The sequence below is a fragment of the Columba livia genome, chromosome 1 (assembly GCF_036013475.1).
Source record: "Columba livia isolate bColLiv1 breed racing homer chromosome 1, bColLiv1.pat.W.v2, whole genome shotgun sequence".
Lineage (NCBI taxonomy): Eukaryota > Metazoa > Chordata > Aves > Columbiformes > Columbidae > Columba > Columba livia.
The window spans coordinates 117,014,653-117,028,019 of NC_088602.1; the positions used below are offsets into that span (position 1 = coordinate 117,014,653).

At 40.6% G+C, this 13,367-nt stretch overlaps 1 long non-coding RNA gene across 1 annotated transcript in view; it reads right to left on the reverse strand.

Annotated features, from left to right (window-relative positions):
- The window catches only part of LOC110358836 (uncharacterized), a 39,910-nt gene that overhangs the window by 24,121 nt on the left and 2,422 nt on the right, over positions 1-13,367 (reverse strand). Inside the window, exon 2 of the long non-coding RNA XR_002413602.2 lies at positions 5,045-5,150. This is a non-coding gene — a long non-coding RNA (uncharacterized LOC110358836). The remainder of the gene's footprint in view (positions 1-5,044; positions 5,151-13,367) is intronic.

Below are 13,367 nucleotides of genomic sequence, written 5' to 3' on the forward strand. Positions count from 1 at the left end.
CTGGGAGCTGTGCCTGATGAGTCTGGGGAATGAGACTCAAGAGTCAACTGGGTGAGCGCTCTGCAGAGGGAGAGACATGACAGCAGACTCAGTCAAAGGTCCCTGGGATCCTCTGTCCAGGTCTTCCAGCGATGTCTGCTGTTGGCTTTTCTCTAAATCTATTAAAGCCACTAGAGAAATCCCAATAGTTTCCCTAAGAAATTCTCACCTTACAGGGTTCTCTAATAGAGGAACATATACCATCCGGGATCTATTAATTCTCAGTCTTTCCCCACCCCAGATTCTGCTGTTCTTTTCAATGTTCAGACAGCAACATGAAATATTTGCATCATGTCTCTATTCAGAAGCCTCTTCTAAGAACAATGTACAACTGCTGCACAGTGCAGCATCTGTTCCTGATCTATTAAGAATCACACCAGTAACATTAGTATTACTATCAAGCAAAGCTACAGAATGTGAAACCATGATCTTATCCCCAAGCTAAGAATGATACTAATGACAGTATGAATAATATCTAATAATAATCTAGCTACTAAAATTATATCCCTACAAAACTAGACAGACTTGTTTCTTTTATTTTAGAGACTAAGTCTAATTTAAGAGCACTTCTGATGCATCTAGGAGGTTGGAAGAGTTCAGGTGATTGCTATCATATATTTAAAGTAAATCAGACTGTTAGGCTCTAATATTCACATTTCACAATTTCTGGCTTACTAAATTGTACTCCCAAAGTAAATATTGTTGCACTGCAGGAAATTATACGTAAAAGAAGAGCTAAGGAAAGCTATTCCATCACTTCTATTTTCATCAAAGTGAAAAATGCATTCTTGCAAACATCTTATTGGGCTCAATCCTATGCTCCATTAGCAGGAAAATTTTCCATTGAAGTCAGAGCAGATCTTGCTTTCATAAGAGAATTTTGTATTCTGTAGCAAAACCTCATCTTGCTATCAGTGAAGTCAGTGGGAGACATGCTTCTGAAGGTAATGGAAATAAAATGGGACCTTCTGTGGTGTTTCATAATGTGCTACATCGGTGAGAAAAGAACCATTGATTTCAAGAATCATAGGGGTTCTCATCAACGAGCAGATTTGCTTCTGGTAAAGACATATATGGGGGTAGGCTTGAAATCTAACAAACTTCAAAGTAACCTGCACTGCAACATGGAAAGAATGTTAGACCTTATGCGTTTAAATAACCCCCACAAGGACAAATCACCTGATTCATTCAAGGACTTTAGTGTTCCAGTTAATGTCAATAGGCATTCAATATAGCACCTCAAATTGCTGATTTTGAAATTTACTTATATTTTTAATAAAACTTCCTTTGTCTTGCCCAGAAAGGTCCTAGAAACTAATGAAACCTTTTGTTCAACCAGTCAGCAATATTCTTCTCGACTTTTAATTTGGCAGGGAGCAAGAGAATCTTCAGGATTATCCAAAATGATGTCATCTTTGACTGTGTTATGTTTGCTTTTTCCTACTTTGAACTCTTTCATACGTGCTAAGCAAAGCTCATAGGTAACATTATGAAATATATTATAAGTCTATTTTGGCAGTTAGAGACAGCAAATAGCTCCAAACACACCTCTTCAGTCCTCATGGGATGGTACGTGAAACTATCTTTCCCCTTCTATCACGTACAAAACCCCTTGGAGCTCTCCCTAGAGATGTTCACCATGCACAATTACAGAGGAGTGGAGTACAGATCTCACCAACTCTTCAGCATATTTCAAACTTACACTATTGTCTCTGGACTTAAGCCAGGGAAATAATTCAACTTCTCACAGCAGACAATTTTTGTCTTCGGTACACTAGATGCTGCCCAGATAATTAAAAAGATCAGCTTACAAAACTCTTGGCTTAAAAAAAATAATAGATTAATTAACAGAAGTGTGTTATAGGAATGTTACTTTTAATCAGTTTAATCACAAAATTCTTCCAATTCTAAGTTTATGCAAAACAGAATATTCATCTGAGCAGATACATAATTCCAGATGTCCACCTTTTCCGTAACAAATTGGCAGAACAATCTACCAGTTGTTCATAATTTGTTGCAGACATTCCCAAATGCTTATAGAATTTATTATAAGATTGAGTTTTATAAGATCAATACAAAAGTAATGTTCACAATTTCTTCTTCAGTTTAGAGTGTCACTTTTTTATAAAGGTTCAACTTTCATGAATTTTGAATTCATGATAATTCATGAGCTGAATAGCAAGATTAAGAATGCAACAGTAACAATTGCTTTCAGGGTTCCGCATAGTTTCTCCACAGTTTTCTTTTCCCCATGACTCCTTACTGCCAAGCACCCCTTTACTGCGTGACCCTGCGGTGGGGCACTCAGGTGACAGTCACACTGGGCTGGACATCGAGGACACATCTGGGCTCTTCACATTAAACACAGCCTGGGAATGTCACAAGGCATCGCTTACATTGTTAAATGTTTAAAAGGTTTCAAGGCACAGTTTTAGGCTGACTAGGCACCTGAAGAATTTGCAGACGTGTTTCAGGGGTCAGCACTGGCCACAGATGGGTCCAAATACAGCAGGTGCATGTAACCACCCTGCTCTCAGTGTCTGCAAGCTCAGTGCCAGCTGGATTCTCCAGGGAATATTCCTCCACACATTTCATTTAACAGCATAGGCAAAGCTTTAGGGACAGCAGTACAGCTAAACTAACTTTCATGTCAATTAACAGCAGATGAACAATCTATGTGAAGGGGAAAGAACAAGCTTAATATTTACAACTCAGATGACTTCCTGCTTGTGTTAATTTCCTCTTTCCTAAGTAACAGTTACAGCATTTACTGATCTTAGATCCTTGGTAGAACAAAAGCAGGTAAAAAGATCAGTGCACCTTAAACCATATTTTTTCTGAGATCCATTAATCTTTGAACAACCCCAAAAGACTGCTACCGCATAAATGATGCATAGACCAGGCAGCCCTACAGTACAGTGAAGAAAAGCCCTGAGGGAAGGAGGGGTTGGGGCAGGGAAAAAGAGAGAAGAAGGAAAATGCATTAAAAGCAAGGCAAACAACACCACACAAATCAGCTATGTTGAAGTATGAGCCATGGTAGGAATCACGTTAAATGACCTCTGCGTCATCTGCCACTTCTAATGTATGCTCTATGGGACTCTAGCCAGAGCACCGAATCAGGGATCCTACTGCAGTCAACCACACTGCCTTTCCCACAAAAACTTCTTTCCACCTTCCACTTGAGGGGAAACTGCAGAGAGGAGCCAGGATGAGAGCTCTCCTGGTCATCGGGAACTTGTGGGATAGGGCAAAGGGATCAACCTGACCACAGTCCCTCATGGACCTGCTGCCACTGCCAGTAGGATTCATGGGCCTGGGAAGTGGAGCAACTGAGAAGTAAATCTCAGGAAATTTTACTCACCAAGTCTTCTCTCCAGACATTTTGTGGCTTTTTCCCTCCTAAATAGAGACAGTTTTATCCCTTGGCTTCTCAGTTATAACCCATTGGAAGTCAGCCACCTGAAACGGTCATGCTGTTCTTCCAAGTGTATATGGCACTCTAGTGTGGGCACCAGCAGCGTGATTCATCAGGTCAGGGGTGCACATACACACCTGAACTATATGTCTAGACTCCATTTATCATTTACTGAAACAGATACTTCTACCAAGTGACTCAGCTCATGCTAAAGTTGCTCTCTGAAATGAATGGTACACCTGAAAGTGCCTATTTCCCTCCATTAATAGCAAAGAGAGTTCAGATGTGCTTCAGACATGGTAACAATGCTACAGATGCCTAAAGTTAATGAGGTGAAGCCCAGTCATTGTTGTTCTATATAAGGAATAAATGAATCCAGAAATTACAATATCACAGTCCAAGATGTGTTGTAGCTGAGTTAATACAATCAAATTTTTATTTCAAAAAGCATTGTATTTCCTACAGCATGTTTCAGTTTCCATTTAATCTAGTAAATTATGTCGAATTAAATACTAGCATTGGTAGTATCAGGTGTCTTTGTAGCCCTTTGCTTCCTCATAGCCTTTTGGTCTGAGAAGACTGAGCCAAAGAGCTGCTCCCAGCCTGAGGGAAGAAGGAATCCAAGCAGTGTTTTTTTGTGAGACTCCCACCCTCAAGTTTTTTCTTCACTACATTAAAAGCACAAGCACGGCTGTATCTGTCATTTTTAAGTTTTTTGCAGTACAGCATAAATTTACAGAGACACATGAAGAACACCTTTAGATCAAAGCCTTAATTAGCCACTTATCCATGGGTACAAACCAAAAGATTTAACAGGGATGTAAGAAACACCCTACTGGATGACCCCAATGATCCCTCCAGCCAGTACACTGACTCCAGCAGTGGCAGGAGGAAATATTATTTGGGGCAAGTATGTGAGCCTACTATTTTCTGCAGTCCATTCCCTCTCATACATCCCCACAATTAAGTAATTTCATTTGGTAGTTGGAATTTTTCCTAGAATGGCCTCTAACTTTTCTTCCATGCTGTGCAGGGATTTTATTGGAGTGGTTGTTTTCTTGTTGAATTGAGGCAGTTTACCAGGGCTTCTACTACAATATTTGTAACAATAGCAAGACAATAATATTACTGCTGCATGAGTCCTGGAATAGCAATATGGTATTTAAAACAACAGAAAAGTCTAGATATAATTCCCTTTACCTGACCTGCAGTCATTCACCACAACCTTGAACACAGAGCATCTGACTCAGCTGCTCTCTCTCTATACCAGGAGAAACTGCCTGCATGCTGATAGCATTTTCTCTCTATTTCCTTAGATATCTGTCAGCACTCACAGCCGTCTTTCTAGTCTAGCATCCTCCTTTGGCTTATATTTAGATTTCGAAGAGTAAATTGTTCTTAGTCTGCCAAGTATCGAAAAGGGTATACTCCCCAATAATCAGCATCCTCACTGCATTTTCAAGGATTTGTGTTGCTTTGCTTTCCCTGCCTGGCCCTGTTACATCTTCCATTTGATTTAATTCTCTGTGCTGAGGCAAAATAATACCTCATCAGTAAAGTGAGTATGATACGAAAAATATTACTCACAATTGCGTTGTTTGTTATAGGTTGCAAGTCTAATGGAGCTCTATATCACATTCCTCAGGTCTTAGATACTGAAGGATCTTGGTTGCTGTGAGGATCTCAGCTTTCACTGCAAAAGAGGGAATTTTTACCCCTTCTTGACACAAAGAAAAGCTTGAAAACATTATTTTGGAAAAAAAAAATAAAGAAAATTTGAATCAATTTAATATAAAAAGCTGGCTCATTATTTTTATGATTATACATCACTTAGGCAGGGGCAGGGAGGAGGAAAGAGACACTCATTTTTTCTGAATGTTTGCAGGTGGAAATAATGACTGTGGAAGTTCTGTCTTTGGGAATGCTTTGTCACCAGTGTCCTCATTGCAGTAAGAATACCATTCTCACATCAATTCATGTGAATAAGAGTAATCCTGATTTATTTTCTCTGCAGCTTTGGATCCTGGTCTTGCAAGGTGTATTCTGCACCCATGAAAAGTGCTGCAGTGGTATGTAGTAGTGGCATGCACATGTGAGATAATAGAGCTTGCAGCTAAACAAATCAAGTGCAAAAACTGGGAGACATTTAGTTTATCTATATTAAATGCACCTCTATAGAAACTGCAGTATGTTCAAACTCCATGGCATTAAAATAGAAGACAATGTCATATAGAACTCCTATTCTTAATTGTCCTTTAGTCCAAAAGTCAAAGGATGTACATTTCCCCACACCCTCCCTCCTGAAGACACACAAACATCAGCATAGATATAAAAACAGGGATTTTACTGGAAAATCTGAAAGGTTGATACCTTCCTTTTGGTCCCATTAGGTGGAGCTCTCAGATAAGAAGAAATGGATGATAAAACCAGCCAGCAGGCACCCTTAGGAATTATTAGTACTGCACTACAGAGGCATTTTTCCCTGCTGAGAGCTCTCTCCTCTTGATAGAATTCAACTAGAAAGCTTATTACATAGATTTTCATTAGCTTCACACATTATTGAGATTAAGCTGCAAACTTTGGAGATAGCTGAATGCTACATCATTGGGGTCGACATAAATAACCGGACTGACAGAAAAACAGTTATGGAAATAGAGAAGCAGAGCAGGTAAAGAATTTAAGAGCAATACATAAAAATCAGAACATTTCAGCAAGTGCTTGACCTCACTTCCATTAATGATAAAAGTCCACTGACATTAATCATAGAATCATAGAATCATTTAGGTTGGAAAAGACCTTTAAGATCATCAAGTCCAACTGTAAACCTAACACTGCCAAGTCACCCGCTAAACCATATCCCTAAGTGCCCCACCTACACATCTAATGGTGCAGGATTCAGATGAAAAGCTGGTCATGCAGACACAAAAATGTAATGAAAGCAAAATGGCAAAATATCTGTAAGCTGACTTTCTGCTGATTTCAGGTTCTAGTTTCCTCTCGTTCGGATTTCTTACTTAACTCATACGTTCTTAAAAAGCATTGGGGTAGCTCTCCCAATTCCTACACAAGGGGAAGGATGAAGCTAACCCTTGTGTGAAGTACTGTACAAGCAAAGGGCAGAATGATAGGTGCATATTCTCAAGGGTATTAGCTCTTACACCAGTTGTTCATCATGAGCAGTAACTGAGCAATGTCAGTATTTTTACCAAATAAATGGCTGTGGATGGCAGGATGGGAAGGAGGAAAGTGATGTAATATAGGCAATTATCAGAATAAACAGAAATTAGGAGAGATTGTCCAGATACATATAGAAGGAAAGAGTCTGAACTGGTTCCTCTACACCTTATCTAAGTGAAATTATTGATTTAATTCTTTCACTTCAACTGTGATTAAAGCCCATTAGTTTTATCTTTTATGACAGTTTTTGCAATTGATCATTTCAATAAAGCTTAGCCTATCTCCTAGATTCATCCTTGATACAAAAATGTGACAATTTCAGAACCACTGAGATATGATGCTGGAAGACAGTTTTTATTTTGTCTTTGAATATCGTCTGTCTACTTCCATTTTTAGCAATGAAACCTTTTTCAGAGACTTGAACAGTCTGAAAGTCTGTTCCATTTTCAGGCTATTTAAAATGTGTACTCTTTTGTGCCCAAAGTAAACACCATTTGCACCTTGTGCTAAAATAAATAATATGCAGTGCCTGTGAGACATGAGAACTAGCAGCTTTGTTTCTGCGTTGAAATCCGCTGGCCTCGTAATTTGACAGGCTTTAATTTTCCACATAACTCTAGATTTGCTTCACCAAAATAAAACCAAAATGCCTCCTACTAGTACGGACTGCTGCAATGTAATAAGAGTGTCTCTCCCCAACACTGAGGGTTTCTCCCTCACTTCCATATCCATCTACTCTGCACATTTCCCCAGAGGAATGTTTTATGATCAGGACGAGCTTTTCATTTTTCCAAAGGCAACTGTCCCCAACCTGCCACTGACATAAGAAAGGTGCCACAGGTAGGAATCTGACCTTTCCTTCTTGACACTGACACCACAGACCAGGACTGGTCTGGTCATACTGGGCAACACGCACTGGTGCCAGTGGCTGCAGCTCTAGCTTCCATCACCCTTTTCAGATGCAGTGGGCATAAAAAGCCAAGATTCAGGAGTGTATCTAATTTTTAACTGCTCCTCACCTGTCTTCAGGATGGCCTTAATGACTACAGCATGCATATGAAGTTTTCAAGTTCTCTGTCAGTCTGTTCCTCTTTCAGATGATAATATATACGTATGGTATGGATATGCTCCATTCTCTGTCATATATGGCTACTCATTGCCTCTGCTGTACTTACCCTGAGACCCCTAACTCTAACGGAGGGAGTTATTATTATTATCCCTATTTTACACCTACAGGGTAAGTGACTTCTTTAGCACTGCCTAGGGAGCTTGTGGCAAAGTAGGAAATGAAACCCGATCCTGGTGTATCCTAGCTCCGTCCATTGAACTTCAAGGTGACATTACACAACTAGATGAGTGTAGGTCTGATTTAAGCTTCAAGAGAGAGAATGAAGGTTATGGCAGTCTTACCCTGTTTGCCTTGATATCTGAGAGAAGCAAGCAGGAGAAGGGCCAAGATGGTGGAGAGCTGGGGCACTTGGTGCCACATGGTGTGCCTCTGAGAAAGTCTTGTAGGCAGAGAAGATCACTGCTGAGATTGATCTAGCTAGGCACCACAGAAGCATCATGCCAATTATCCCAGCGTGAAACAAAAAGCTCTCTCCCAATATGAAATTTCTCCGTCAAAATCCTGTTTATAGGAGATGAGTGCCTTTCACTGGAAATTTATCCAGCAGAAAATTCTCAACTACCCACTACATGCCCCCCTAACTTCCCTCCAGCTTCCCAGTGTCCATGCCTCTGAATGGGCGAAAACATTCTCTTATCCATGATTCAGTATTTCGCTAAAGTACAGTGTGGTTAAAAGACAGAAAATCAATCTTAACTGCTGAGATTTCCATAAAGTTCAATTAAAAGTGTCAAGCTATTGTGACTAGCTTTGTCGAAATGTGGGTGACAAGCTCTGCTGTGCAGCAAAACGTGCTTGTCTCACAAAATGCTGGAGAGAATGGCAGGATGCTGCTTCTCAGGAGGCTGCAAGCATGTCAACCCGGCTGTAGCTCCTCAGCTTGCGTCTGGCCCAGGCACCCCGAGCTGATCCGCCTCTTGGACAGGGAGACCCTGAGAAGACAGTCCGCGCAGGTGCTCATAGCTCAGAAGGAAAACAGGGTGATCTTGATACAAAAAATTATAGCATTCACACAGCCAAAATCCCAATCTGTTACTGACCCTGCTGCACCACTCTTTTTCTTTCATTCACCTGATTCAGACATGGTGCTTTGAAGAGAACATATACACTTCTCTTGACTTCTTTGTCTATCCTTTTGGAAAAGTGCTCAGCTCTTTCACTGTGTATCCCAACATGGTTTCTTTTTCAATATCTGTTTCAGAAAACACACCCCTACTGCAGCACAGTGCAGCCTATAGCAATGAAGAGGAATGATAACAAGATCCTTAAAGACAGATCAGGCATTCTAACTGCTATACTTGGGTCAAGCTTGAATCTGAAGGGCTTCTAGATATTATGAAAAAATATTTTCTCCTGGTGTCACAATCAGTTATAGGATGTTAGAAATTTGTGCTAGCAATTAAATGGAAATAAATTAAATTAGCTGAATTCACTATGGTTCTTAAAACCAAACTTCAATTTGTTCTGAGTAAATGCAGTCTGCTGTTTAGTAATAGTCTCCTCCTATTAAGCATCATTAAGACCTCATCCTGACAGGGGCTGTGCGACTGCTATTAAATGTAGGTGCTTTGTGAGGACCGTGAGATGCCATGATAAACAAAGCATCTCAATCAAGTTACGTGCTTCACCCAGGAGTGACCTGTGCAAAACCTGGTAATCCTGCACATTTGTTTAAACAAGTGGTTCTGTCATGACCAGCCCTGACCTACTTTCCCCAGTGCCGTATTTGTTGCACACACATTTCAGCTTTCCTCTGACTACACTTCAAACACAGATTGCCTTTTGCTATTTGTTAGCAAAATGCTCAAAACAGTGGGTGCCCTGATGAGGGACCACTAACACCACTCCGCTACAAAGAGCAGAAAGTGCAACATATCGCCTGCTCCTTGAGTGAGCTTGGGATTCATTTCCCTTAGCTGGCCAGTTTGACTTTTTATTGCGCAGAAACAAAGGAGCAAGTCAAACATACACATGCACCTCTTGCAAAATTAAGAATTCTGTAGAAGAAAATATAAATGCAGTTAAAGGGTAACAGCATTTACCAGTCATCATGTCTAACCTCTTTTTACTATTAGCAAGAGATAGATGGAAGACAAAACTAGTTCACTCCCTGCAGAATACATCTCTCTTCATCTTTTAAATAGACCCACAATAGAGCCTTCTGTTGTTTGTATCGATCTCTTTCACATTACAGGAGCTATCATTTGGGGTTTTTTTTCAGGACATCTTCCTGCTCTTTAAATGACAGCTTGATTGTTGGAGCAAATCTCCATCACAGCAAAACTGTTTATCTAGTAGTATGGGTGAGCAGGGCTATTAGAGGTCCTGTTGTGTGGCCACTGGCTAGAGAAAATTATTTTAAGCTGAATGGAGTCTGTTTTGATGTCCAATATCCAAACCTTCACCTCAGAAATGGTTCTCTAACAGTGCACGCAAGAACAGAAAGCACCCACCCCGACTCTTCCACTGAACTCCTCGGTCCAATGTCAAACAATTCCTAAAGGTTTTGCAAATAGCTCGCCTCTAGTTTTGGTTCCCAGTAGAGATTCTTCATTCCAAACATCTGATATAAAAAGACATTTTATACTTCAGTGCAAACATAAAATCCATAACCCGGAGTATTGGTAGAATGCTTGTGTAGGAGTGTGTAGGATGAGTTAAGCTGGGAAGGGAAGGGGTGAGGTCTAATTAAGTGACTTAGTTCTCCCTGCACTAAAGGACAAAAGACTGGTTAGCATATCTGAAAAAAGCCGAATAGAAAAATCTTTATTTATAGACTTTTCCACCACTGTACCAGGTAGGAAGGAGAAGACATGAAAGTAATTCTCTTGAAATCTGATGGAAACACAGCTGAGCCATATTAACTACCTCTTTGTATGAACATGTGCCTCACATAAGCTGTCCTCTGATCCAAAAGACAAATATCAAAAGTGTTGATGGACAATTAGGTCAGAGATACCTCCTTTGCCCCTCATTTTCCTTTACTCACTTGCTGAGTTTATTCTATGTTTTCAAACTCCTATAGATAAAAACTGAAGAACAAAAGTGTAGCTGGGGTTTGCGCAAGTGGCAATTTGAAGAGTACCTTCATTCTCTAAACAGCTTGACTTTTCTCGTCAGGGAAGCATATCTGTCAAACCACATGTTCCTCCTCCCTGAGATCCAATAACAGGTGGCTGAAATCTGAAAAGGACTGGTATTCAAGAACATGCAGTATTTAGCAAAGTTACATTCACAACAATGCAGCAATGCAACTGTATCCATTTTCTATTATTTCTGGGCAGCAGAGTTAAGTAAATCACCCAAACCAAACCTGGATAGCGAAATCAGTGATACAGGCAGGAGTGGGACTGAAATGTCCTGAGTCTCAACCCCAGCACGTAACCACAGGGCCACATAACTTGCTTTCATGGTCTGCTAGTAACGCCATGAGCCGCTCTTGCAGACAATGGCATCAAGCCATCAGCAAGGTACAGGATGAAATTTAGCCTGGGAAAATGAGTGAACCTGGCCCCTGTGGCCAGGTCATGCTAGTTCCTGACCAGCCAGCCACATGAACCTTCTTCCCTTTTTTCCTGGGATGGAGTGTCAAGTTTGGATCAGGAGCAGCACAAGAGCAGCCCCAGCAGCAAATGTGTGTGGGAATAGCACAAACGCCGCCCCAGATTAATTGCCTGTGCCATAAGCCAGATGCCCTGCCAGATGCCATGGGGGCCTCTCAGGAAAACCAAAGGCAAACAGAATTGGCCATCGTCTCGTCATGTCCCGTGGAAAGGTAGGAGGGCTGGTGTCCCCCCAGAGTCTGGGGAAGTAGAGCTACCTGACTTTCTGTCCTGATTTGAGGCTTTGATTTTATAAAGATCCATTCTTACAGCCTTGAGTTGTTATAGTTGTTTTTTTCTTGCCTTTTATTTTCCCCAAACACTAACCTGGAAAGTGGAACTCCAGCACCCCAGGAGGGTATTACTGATGTGATGCAGCATGACAACATGTAACTACTGTCTCTTTCCTGCTTTTCTACTCTCGAGTATTCTATAAAGATAATATTTTTCCAAAATTGTGTTGTGCCAAGGATTCATTTAATCTGTACTTTACTGTGGCAAATAAGCTCTTTTTTCCCCTAGAAATGACCATTACTTGATAGCTCTCCTTGCTGTGAATCTTGCCAATCTGTAAAGTTTTACACTGTTAAGTTGCATCTTCTGAATAATGCAGGTGGATTATGAACTCTCATATTTTGAGTTTTCTCATGGCTTTGGGTAATCCAAATAGCTGACCAGAGGCAGGTCCATTAATTAACATCACTGATAACTCAGAGCTTGTTTTCTGTCTCCCTCTTTTGAGAGAGAGATTTGTTTTGTTTGTGTGATTGCTCTTCATGCCATGTGTTCACATCTGCCCAGGTTTTTATGCTGTGTCTATCATTGTGAAACATGAGATGACTGATAACTCTCTTCTAATTCATAGAACAGATACTGTCTCGGCAGCAGCACATTTTGGCCTGAAAAGCAGTATTTGAGGCCTGACATGTAATCTATGGGTTTGTCTAAACTAATTAGTGCCACTTGCATCAGTGTTCTTATGATATAGAAATACACCCACTCAGAAAATCACTAGGGCCACAGAGTCAGCTGCCAGGCAGTCATTCCATCAACTCGTGTTTACTTCTGCACTGGAAATGATTTGAAAGATGCTCTAGAGGTGGAAGGCTCTCAAACACATCATCAGTCCCTTAAATGACATATTTTCCTATGGCTCTGTTCATAGTCAAGTACTCTTTTATTAGTTTAGGCTCTGATTTTCACTAATTTCATTCAACTTTCTTGAAAGTAGGTAAAATTCTGGTTTGGTTGATGTCAGTGACAAAAATTCTACAGCAATAAATACTGAATATATCTATTTTTTAAGAAAACAGACTGAGAGTTGGGCTAAATTAATGTGCAGTGAGCACTGTGCAGCAGTGCCAGACAAATTGCCATACTCAAGCCTGCTTGTTGACAGTTGCCTTTAGTATTTCTAACATGTGTGGCCCTCTTTAATGCAGACACATTCCAAGAACAGTTGGCCGTGTGTATTCACTGGGCATCTTAGACATAGTTCTGACACTCGTTCTCCAAGGAATTGTTCTGTGAGTCTCAAAATCATTCTAATGAACCAGAATATGTCTCCTTACATTTTGTTGCATCTGCAATTGCTGTGAAACCATTGAAAACTGGGTATGCAATGAAAGATCATATTTAGAAGTGATCAGTGTGTCTGACTTTCTGGACTGCAATTGCCTCCAGCTAACAGCAGTGTAAATCACAAGCCTTCTCCTGACACCCCTGAAGTTTTAAGCAAAAGCAATTGCCCTAAAAAAGAAAGGCATTAGGCTAGTTGTATGGTTTCACTGGTAAAGGAATCAAAAAATGTTATTTATTTCAACCTGAACTCAGTAGTCTTCTTCCCGATCTGCCCCTGTCTTCACTGCAAGAGGGAAATACGTTGGGTTTGCACTGATGCTGCTCTCAGGTTTACGGTGAGAGAGGATTAGTAGTTACAGCTCCTCTGTTGGCACAAGTCTTATCCCACCACCACAGACCACTGGTTGCTCCCTTCCCAAAC